Genomic DNA, 11,558 nt, shown 5'->3' on the forward strand with positions numbered 1-11,558 from the left:
TGTGCACTTTTAGCGATATTATTCTTTGTTTATATGCTGTGTCCCATATATTTAATTTTTTATGGAGGTCAGTATGTAGATATTTTGTAGGCTGCTATTACAATCAATTGCCTTTTAAATACTTATATGTGTTAGTAGTTTATCATCATCCTTATATAGAATTTTCTTTGAGCATTCATGCAGAAGCAATCTTGTTTTTATATACACTAAATGAATTTATTCAGGTATTAATTGGTGTTTGAGACACAATATCAATGTGGTTACTGAGTGTTTCCCCTCTCATCCCAAACCCATGCCAGTGATTCGTAGTGATAGTATGTTTTCAATGTCTATGTTTGTCACATGGTATGCACTAGCACTTTAAAAGTTCAGGCTTGAGGGGTTAAGATTTTACTGTGATCAAGGGCATCCGCCCGAAACACGTCAGTTTTTGCTTTCTGCTTAGCTGCTCAATAAATCTATTGCCTCAGATTGGATTCCTGGAGTCATCTGTTTCTGCCCTGGGGACCCGGGACTGCAGTTTGGCTTTCCTTGCTTTCAAGATATATATCTATATATATATATATATATATATATATATATATATATATATATATATATATATATATATATATATATATATATATATATATATATATATATATATATATATATATATATATATATATATATGTATATGTATATGTATATATATATATATGTATATATATATATATATATATATATGTATGCATATATATATATATATATATATATATATATATATATATATATATATATATATGTTCCACTAGAACCTCAGTTTCACCAAGGGACAGACGACGCTGTGTGGTGACAAAAATAGGCTTTATTTGTCAATTGAAAAATAAAGCCTATTTTTGTCACCATACCCCGTTGTTTGTCCCTTGGTGAAACTGAGGTTCTAGTGGAATAATAACCGGATCGAGCTTGGGTGATCCGGAAGCGACGACGCGCCCTCTGGTTTGCTGCGCGGTGGCTGTTACACTCTAGATTTTTGGCAAGAGGGTACAAGGCTGCGGTGGTTGACAAGGCTATAACCAAGGCAAATGCCCTGTCGCGCAGTCAGGCCTTGCAACGCAAGGCCGTGGTTGCACCTGCTGCTTCCCAGGATCAAACAGTGAGACTGATCTGGGCGTACAATAGGCAGCATGGGGCGCTTGGCAAAATCATCTCTAAACACTGGGGCCTAATCAAATGTGACCCGGTGATAGGTGACAAAATTCCAACTAGGCCATCTATCACCTACAGGAGAGCATACTCTATGCAAAATGCTCTTGTGAAATCTAGCCCAGAAGTCTCGGTACGGAAGAATTGGCTGGATAAGAGCAAAGGCTTCAGGAAGTGCTCTTCCTGTAAGGCATGCCAGCATGGGTTAAACAAAACTGAATATGTAGTACCATTTACCCCCTGTGCGCGCAAGATCAAAAAACAGCTGACTTGCAAAAGTGAATATGTGGTCTATGTGCTGGAGTGTCCGTGTGCCCTGCGGTATGTGGGTAGTACCAAGCTACAGGTGCACAAGCGGATACTCCAGCACATAAGGGCCATAAACACCAATGACCCGGCATACTCGGTGGCCTGCCATTTTAGGGAGCACCACAACAACGATAGCACCCTCCTACGTTACTATGCTGTAGATTGTGTGGGTCCGTTAAGGAGAGGTGGCGACAGGGATGGTGCCCTTAGAAAATTGGAGACAAGGTACATACTTGAAATGGATAGTCGAGCCCCAGGGGGATTAAATTCGACAGAAGACTTTTACACTTGTCTCTAAAATGATCCATAGAAGTACAACTTGAGGCTCTATCTTTTCCAGTAGCATATCCTCTACCCAGGTTTTCTGTCTAGGTCCCAACTGGCAGTGGTTTTCTGAAATTTTCTATCCATGGACCAGTACATGTCTAGCAGTGCGGATGTTTTCAGAGTGCAGTGCAGCCTAGGCTTAGGCTGCATGATGTATCAAATGCTAAGTACAACATCGATAATGATAAAGCATGTTTTAATAATAAAAATCAATATGATCTTTAAAAAAGAAAAATCTTATAAAAATGAGCACATACACTTCTTTTTGCACTGCTCACTGTTATGCTTATCACTGGTATGGTGTTGTTTAATTCATGGTCATTTGTTAAGGTATGGAGGTATGGGAGGTGAGGCTGCGATGTTCTCCAAACCTAGCGGTTGGTTAGCATCTCCTCTCCCCCCAGCCCTCTGGTAGTACATAGACACTTGATTGGCTAGTGCGTTGAATATAGGCAGGATGCTGCGACCTCGGTGTATAGGCTTAAAGTGCATTTATGCAGCCATGATTCTATTTCACCTGAGTTCTCATCCTGCTCAAATAGTGTAAATTTGGTGTATATATATTTATTGTGTATATGCTTGTACATTTGTGTTTTATATATATATATATTTATATATGAATAACTCATAGTTTATTTTTCTACATCTGATTTTAATATGATATTGCAAATCAAGTATATTACTGATATCTATTACTATGACATTGGTTTACAAAACACTATTTGCACTTTATTGACGTGTTGCACTTTGCCAATTTTTGCACTGCATTTTGAACCCTTTAAAATCTTGGATTATCCAGTGTTTTTTTCAGTGTATTGTTGAATACGATAAATAAGGCATTAGCACTTTATCTATTGTTGTTTGCACATTTCCACATAGGCTTGCATCCGGGATTATCCCGAGATGAATTGTGCATTGATATGTTGTCTATGTCTATGAGAGATTACTCATTTTACACGTGACCATGTTTCACCAATGGGTGTACATCTAAAGTAGCACTAGCACTTTAAAAACTGCCTCCTCCCTAGCATGCGTCATGTGATCAAGGCCTCTGTGAAGGCCGAAACGTCATGCTGTGGTGTGCCGTCTTCCCGACGAAATAAATTACACTGCTCACCTGCACTTGGGTCTCCTCTCTTCTTCTGCGCTGCGGTATCCAGGATTGGGCTCCAGGCGAGAGTGGCAGGGACTGTTTCATATATATATATATTCACTGAAAAAACCATAGGTTATAGACCATATATAGTTAGGAATTTGCATTTACAAAACCTTGAAAATTCACTGAAAAAACCATAGGTTAGAGACCATATATAGTTAGCTGGACATTTTATTGACATAAAACCAATGAAATTCCATATATAGTTAGTTGCACTAACTATATATCGCGCACCCGCAATCCACTGCTGATGATGTCACATATTACATCATTCATGACATGGTCAGTGACATCACTGATGACATCACTGATGACATCTCAAATGACATCACTGATGACATCACTGATGACATCTCAAATGACATCACTGATGACATCATCTAGTGTCTGTGTGTTTTTGTAAAGTTTAAATATGTTTTACATATTGAAGAATGAGTGGATGTATGGAAGACTGAGTGTGTGTGTGGCTGGCTGGGAGGTGTGTGACTCTGTGCATATCAATGTGTACTTGTATCAGTGATTGTATAAGAGAGTAAGTATGTGTTAGTATATGTGTGAAAACGTATGGTGTTCTGTGTTTAACTGTATAGATGAGGAAATCGAAGTGTGATTGATTCTTCACAGGACTGACTAGGTGTATGAGTGCATATGATAGTGTTGTAATAATGAGTGACTGTATGTATGAGTGATTGTATGGGTGAATGAGTGAATGTGTGTGTAGACGTAGGAATCAGTGAGTGCGTATGTAGTAACTGGTATTGGTGTGTCATGATGTCATCAGTGATGTCATTTGAGATGTCATCAGTGATGTCATTTGAGATGTCATCAGTGATGTCATCAGTGATGTCACTGAAGTATGGTGTTCTGTGTTTAACTGTATAGATGAGGAAATGGAAGTGTGATTGATTCTTTACAGGACTGACTAGGTGTGTGAGTAACTCCATGGATGAGTGGCAGTGTGTGAGTGTCTGCATAGGTGTATGAGTGCATATGATAGTGTTGTAATAATGAGTGACTGTATGTATGAGTGATTGTATGGGTGAATGAGTGAATGTGTGTGTAGACGTAGGAATCAGTGAGTGCGTATGTAGTAACTGGTATTGGTGTGTCATGATGTCATCAGTGATGCCATTTGAGATGTCATCAGTGATGTCATTTGAGATGTCATCAGTGATGTCATCAGTGATGTCACTGACCATGTCATGAATGATGTAATATGTGACATCATCAGCAGTGGATTGCGGGTGCGCGATATATAGTTAGTGCAACTAACTATATATGGAATTTCATTGGTTTTATGTCAATAAAATGTCCAGCTAACTATATATGGTCTCTAACCTATGGTTTTTTCAGTGAATTTTCAAGGTTTTGTAAATGCAAATTCCTAACTATATATGGTCTATAACCTATGGTTTTTTCAGTGAATTTCATTGGTTTTTTAAAAGCTAATATCTATAGCTGTAAAATATATTCTTTATTACGTGACGTATCACGTAGCCACGTGAGACGCCTCATGACGCGTCGCATAACCATGACGTATCGGCTCTGCAGCGCAAACAAAACCCGTAACGTAAGCGTGCCGGAGCACGCTTACAGATATATATATATATTTTTTAACCTTAATTAGACAAAATCCACACGTGCACATATCTTGAGGCCTTGCAAAGGCACATCAAACAAACAATCCCTACAATTTTGCCAAGTTTGCTGGAAATCTATTCCCTTCATTTTTTTTTACTGTTTCTCTTGGTTTTCCCCTTGTTACGCTTACCGGGACGCTACCCGGTACGTGAACCGGACGCTCAAAAAACACAAGATGGCGGACTCCCGTTACGCTGCCGGTTAGCTGCCCGGTTCACGTACCGGGAAGCGCCTCTACCGCGAAAAATCGCGGGGGACTTTAATATCCCCCTCATCAATCCTAGGGGGTCAGGAGGGGTTTACCTTGCCCCCTTTCCTTCATTTCCCCCTTCTTTTTTCACCACATCTTGTCTCTCGAACCTACCGAGAGACAAGATGGCGGCCGCTCCGGACTGTTTACAATGTTGACAGCTACGCTGCCGGTTAGCTGCCCGGTTAGCTGCCCGGTGAGCTGCCCGGTTCGCGTACCGGGACGCGCATCTACGGCGTAAAATCGCAAAAAAAATATTTTTTTTTATTTTTTGCCCCGCGGGGCACTTTAATATCCCCCTCATCAATCCTAGGGGGTCAGGCGGGGTCTACCTTGCCCCCTTTCCTTCATTTCCCCCTTCGTTTTTCACCACATCTTGTCTCTCGATCCTACCGAGAGACAAGATGGCGGCCGCTCCGGACTGTTTAGAATGTTGACAGACACCGGAGAGCCAATCAGCTTCACTTCGCGAAGTTCCGTTACGCATCAGGTACGCGAACCGGGGCGCTAACCGGAGCGCTGTCACAGATATATATTTTTTTTAAACGTTAATTTCTCAAAATCCACTGGAGCACATATATTGAGACATAGCAAAGGCACGTCGGGCAAACCATATCTACAATTTTGCCAAGTTTCATGTAAATCTATTCAGCCGTTCGAGCTAAAAGTGAGTCCAACCGCCCTATGGAAAAATGAATGTGAAAAACGTGTTTTGGGACCCCCTTTTTTTCTCGGCCCCCCCTTGACGAACCCCCCCCAAATTTTTAGGGGCTGCTCAGAAACAAAATGTGCCATTGTCCTGAAAATTTCAGCCAATTCCGTTCACAAACGCCAAAGTTATTAGACATAGAATTTTCAGAAATCCCATAGAGAAAAAATCCTAACTATATATACCCACTGGCTATCGCCAGTAGGTAATATACATATATAAACATATATAATCTGCATATCTATATAAATATAAATGCATGCATACATATACATATATGCATACATATGCATGTTATTTACATGAAAGTTTTAAAAACACTAATAAAAGCAAAGCTAAAAAGCCATCTCATTAAAAACAGAATGGCTTTAACTTAAACGAGGGCGAGATCTATTGCATTTTCAATGCTTGTTTACTTTGGTTCTATCAAGAAGGCATTCAGATGTGTCACACATTTGCCATAAATTCTGAATGTTAGCACTCTAGTTGCTCATTAGATCACTGTAGTAAAGCTAGTGCTCACCAGGGAAGTCTGCTGCTAATCATGGTTTGCAGCCATTTTCCCGCATTTTTTATCCCGCAGACTTTCAGTCCGCATACCATTATCCCGCAAGCTCATTGACCTCGCATACCATTATCCCGCATTTTTTCAAAACGCATGTGCATTTATCGCGCATGCCTTTACAAAGAATTACGTTTTAAAGGCATGTATGGTAAATGCATTTGCGTTGTGAAAACCACGATGACGAGAGAGGTAAGTGGGTTTGTGTTAATTTTTTCGTGGGTTAGTGATTGTGTAGTGTAGTGTTGTGTAGTGTAGTGTTGTGTTAGTGTAGTGTAGAGTTGTGGTGGTTGTTTAGTGTAGGGTCATGCTGGGGGTAGTGTTTTAGGGTTTAGGGTTGTGTTGTAGTGTTTGCGTAGTGTAGGGTCATGCTGGGGCTAGTGTTTTAGGGTTTAGGGTAGTGTTGTAGTGTTTGCGTAGTGTAGGGTCATGCTGGGGGTAGTGTTTTAGGGTGTAGGGTAGTGTTGTAGTGTTTGCGTAGTGTAGGGTCATGCTGGGGGTAGTGTTTTAGGGTTTTGGGAAGTGTTGTAGTGTTTGCGTAGTGTAGGGTCATGCTGGGGGTAGTGTTTTAGGGTTTAGGGTAGTGTTGTAGTGTTTGCGTAGTGTAGGGTCATGCTGGGTGTAGTGTTTTAGGGTTTAGGGTAGTGTTGTAGTGTTTGCGTAGTGTAGGGTCATGCTGGGGGTAGTGTTTTAGGGTTTAGGGTAGTGTTGTAGTGTTTGCGTAGTGTAGGGTCATGCTGGGGTGTAGTGTTTTAGGGTTTAGGGTAGTGTTGTAGTGTTTGCGTAGTGTAGGGTCATGCTGGGGGTAGTGTTTTAGGGTTTAGGGTAGTGTTGTAGTGTTTGCCTAGTGTAGGGTCATGCTGGGGGTAGTGTTTTAGGGTTTAGGGTAGTGTTGTATTGTTTGCGTAGTGTAGGGTCATGCTGGGGGTTGTGTTTTAGGGTTTAGGGTAGTGTTGTAGTGTTTGCGTAGTGTAGGGTCATGCTGGGGGTAGTGTTTTAGGGTTTAGGGTAGTGTTGAAGTGTTTGCGTAGTGTAGGGTCATGCTGGGGGTAGTGTTTTAGGGTTTAGGGTAGTGTTGTAGTGTTTGAGTAGTGTAGGGTCATGCTGGGGTGTAGTGTTTTAGGGTTTTGGGTAGTGTTGTAGTGTTTGCGTAGTGTAGGGTCATGCTGGGGGTAGTGTTTTAGGGTTTAGGGTAGTGTTGTAGTGTTTGCGTAGTGTAGGGTCATTCTGGGGGTAGTGTTTTAGGGTTTAGGGTAGTGTTGTAGTGTTTGCGTAGTGTAGGGTCATGCTGGGGGTAGTGTTTTAGGGTTTAGGGTAGTGTTGTAGTGTTTGCGTAGTGTAGGGTCATGCTGGGGTGTAGTGTTTTAGGGTTTTGGGTAGTGTTGTAGTGTTTGTGTATAGGGTCATGCTGGGGGTAGTGTTTTAGGGTTTAGGGTAGTGTTGTAATGTTTGCGTAGTGTAGGGTCATGCTGGGGGTAGTGTTTTAGGGTTTAGGGTAGTGTTGTAGTGTTTGCGTAGTGTAGGGTCATGCTGGGGTGTAGTGTTTTAGGGTTTTGGGTAGTGTTGTAGTGTTTGCGTAGTGTAGGGTCATGCTGGGGGTAGTGTTTTAGGGTTTAGGGTAGTGTTGTAGTGTTTGCGTAGTGTAGGGTCATGCTGGGGGAAGTGTTTTAGGGTTTAGGGTAGTGTTGTAGTGTTTGTGTAGTGTAGGGTCATGCTGGGGGTAGTGTTTTAGGGTTTAGGGTAGTGTTGTAGTGTTTGCGTAGTGTAGGGTCATGCTGGGGTGTAGTGTTTTAGGGTTTTGCGTAGTGTTGTAGTGTTTGCGTAGTGTAGGGTCATGCTGGGGGTAGTGTTTTAGGGTTTAGGGTAGTGTTGTAGTGTTTGCGTAGTGTAGGGTCATGCTGGGGTGTAGTGTTTTAGGGTTTAGGGTTGTGTTGTAGTGTTTGTGTAGTGTAGGGTCATGCTGGGGGTAGTGTTTTAGGGTTTAGGGTAGTGTTGTAGTGTTTGTGTAGTGTAGGGTCATGCTGGGGTGTAGTGTTTTAGGGTTTTGGGTAGTGTTGTAGTGTTTGCGTAGTGTAGGGTCATGCTGGGGGTAGTGTTTTAGGGTTTAGGGTAGTGTTGTAGTGTTTGTGTAGTGTAGGGTCATGCTGGGGGTAGTGTTTTAGGGTTTAGGGTAGTGTTGTACTGTTTGTGTAGTGTAGGGTCATGCTGGGGGTAGTGTTTTAGGGTTTAGGGTAGTTTAGTTGTTTAGTGTATGCTAAAGGCATATTCGTTCTAAAAGTTTTCGTTATTTTAATTTGCGGCCTAATAGTACATGCAGGATTTTTTTTGCGGACTGATGATATGCGGGATTTCGTCATATATTCGCTAATCATACTTTCTATGGCAAAATGAACCCCCTCATTTTGTTCATTTTTAAATTAAATGTTTTAAGAGTTACCACTTTATTCCAATCAAGATGGCTTCAGGTGTGCCATACCTTTGTAATAAGTAGGACTGTTAGCACTCTAGTTGTTCTTTAGAACACTCTGGGACATTCTGTCATTAGGCTATAGTTGGGCTACATCTGGCTGATATTTGGGCTACATTTGGTTTTTTTTCTCTGGTGGCCATCTTTGGGCTACATTGGGCTACATTGGGCTACATTGGGCTACATTTGGGCTCCAACATATATATAGCCCAATGTAGCCCAATATATATTTTTCAAAGTTAATTTTCGTAAAAACCACTGGAGCCTATATCTTGAGACATAGCAAAGGCACATCGGGCTACCAGTCCCTACAATTTTGCCAAGTTTGGTGTAAATCCATTCAGCCGTTCGGGCTAAAAGTGAGGCCAACCGCCCTATGGAAAATTGCATGGGAAAAACACGTTTTGGGACCCCCCTTTTTTCTCGGCCCCCCCTTGACGAAACCCCCCCAAATTTTCAGGGGCTGCTCAGAAACAAAATGTTCCATTTTCCTGAAAATTTCAGCCAATTCTGTCCTCAAACGCCAAAGTTATTCGACATAGAATTTTCAAAAATCCCATAGGAAAAAAATCCTAACTATATATACCTACTGGCTATCGCCAGTAGGTAATATATATATATATATATATATATATATATATATATATATATATATATATATATATATATATATATATTCCACTAGAACCTCAGTTTCACCAAGGGACAGACGACGCTGTGTGGTGACAAAAATAGGCTTTATTTGTCAATTGAAAAATAAAGCCTATTTTTGTCACCATACCCCGTTGTTTGTCCCTTGGTGAAACTGAGGTTCTAGTGAAAAAATAACCGGATCGAGCTTGGGTGATCCGGAAGCGACGACGCGCCCTCGGGTTTGCTGCGCGGTGGCTGTTACACAAGCGAAGGAGGAAAAAAAAAATATATATATATACGCACTCCAAGGGGTATCCAGAAATTAGTGTGTAGTTTTGTAAATGTTATGTCATATTTAGGCCTAAATGTAATCTACCTAAGACCTTTGTGACAATATGCGGGACTGAAAATAGGAAGTGCAGGCCGCTATTTTTAGGCACTAAACAAATTGAATGCACTGACACCTTTTCCTATCTTAGGATTTTATTTGATAGAAGAGGGTCTTGGACCCAGGTGATCAAGGCTAGGAGGCTACTGTTCTCAAAAGCTACCACTGTCTTAATTAATTTTAGTAGGAAGTTGGGAAAGCGGGCCCCAGAGGAACTTTTGCTAATATACAAGGGTAAATGTATTAGCACTGCAACATATGGTGCAGGCATCTGGGGATATGAGGATGTAAAACCTGTGCAACTTGTGGAGAACAGGTTTCTTAGGTTTTTGCTGTCCGTTCCCGAGAGTACCTCCACTTTTATATGCCACTCTGAATTAGGTACGCCCTACATAACGGATATTTGCAAAAGTGAGCCAGTCCTGTTGTGGCACAGGATTTGGACCTCTGAACAGACGTTGTTAAATAGACAGATTTTAGAAGATAGTTGTAGGCTGGACGAGGCGACACACATTAGATGGCTTGAGTATGTTAGAAATGTTATGTTTAGCCTAGGTTAATCCGAATATTTTTCCGATCCTACAAGTCTTTGCCTAGTACAAAGGAAAGATTTACAAGATACATGCTTATATCACATGGAAGAAATGAGAAGGAAAAGTGAGATGAAATAAGTAACTGTTCAGGCACACCACCTTACTCTGACCACATTTAAAATCCAACCCTATGTAAGGCACATCCCAGGGGATTTTAATAGATGTCTGCTGATTCGTTTTATATTGGGAATCGTTCATAGACTGTTTTCGTTCCCGACCCAGAATGATTGGTCAAGAGTGTTGTGCAATTGTCCATGTGATAATGTATCAGTTCAATCAACTATCCATGTTATATTTTTCTGCAAATGTTATTCTTTGTACAGGAAGAGATAGATTCTTCCCTTTTGAAGGCAAAGTGGTCTAAGACAATGCTGCCCCCCTTTCCTGTTTTTACAACAACTAGATGAAGATTATATCGCCGAATTAATTTTAGTGTTTTTAAAGAACGTTTTAACTTGTAGAAAATCCATACTAATGTGATTATAATTATGCGAATAATTTATTGTTAATAGCTGTATAAGCAATGTGCTGCGTTTTATTTGTGCTTTCATGACTATTTTTTAATAATCAAATAGAGCTTGTTGAAATTGAAAATATATATATATATATATATATATATATATATATATATATATATATATCTTAGAAACAAGAGAAAGCCAAACTGCCGTCCCGGGTCCCCAGGCAGAACAGAAGACTCCACGAATCCAGTCTAAGGCAAGAGATCATTTATTAAGCAGCGCTTAACAGAAGCGGAAACTGACGCGTTTCGGGCGGATGCCCTTGATCACAGATATATATATTAATATGCTATCAAATGTTATTCTATTGATTCACTTAAAATACATTCTTAAAAGCATTACTATTTTATTTTAAAAAAATGTCAATACATTTTTTTTTAATTAACAAAATGTAATAATTTTCGCTGTACTTTTACACAGACAAAGCTCTCTCTGCCACAATGGCTGAGTTTTTCACCTATATATGAAAACTTACAAGCAGTAGTTTTACACTTGCAAATTCTGGCGTAGGAGCCAACAGGGAGTGGAGAGGTCGAGGAGCAACTTTACATTTGGAAATGGTGAATAGCAAAAAAGTATAAAGTTACTACTAGGTACAGTAGTAGACTTCCACACAAGTAAAATTATATGTCTGAATTTGTTTTTGTGAATAGGATCTAAAGAATTTAATTAGTGATGAGTCAGTGAAAATTTGAGATGGAAAACAGTCCCTCGTGTATTACAAAACCGGTACCTCAAATGAAACGGTAGGATACTTCCGAGATGTAAAATGGTCCCTCGGCTGAGGCTGAATTACTCCTTCTGGTCTGAGTCT

This window comes from Lissotriton helveticus, chromosome 12 (assembly GCF_964261635.1).
Source record: "Lissotriton helveticus chromosome 12, aLisHel1.1, whole genome shotgun sequence".
Taxonomy (NCBI): Eukaryota; Metazoa; Chordata; class Amphibia; order Caudata; family Salamandridae; genus Lissotriton; species Lissotriton helveticus.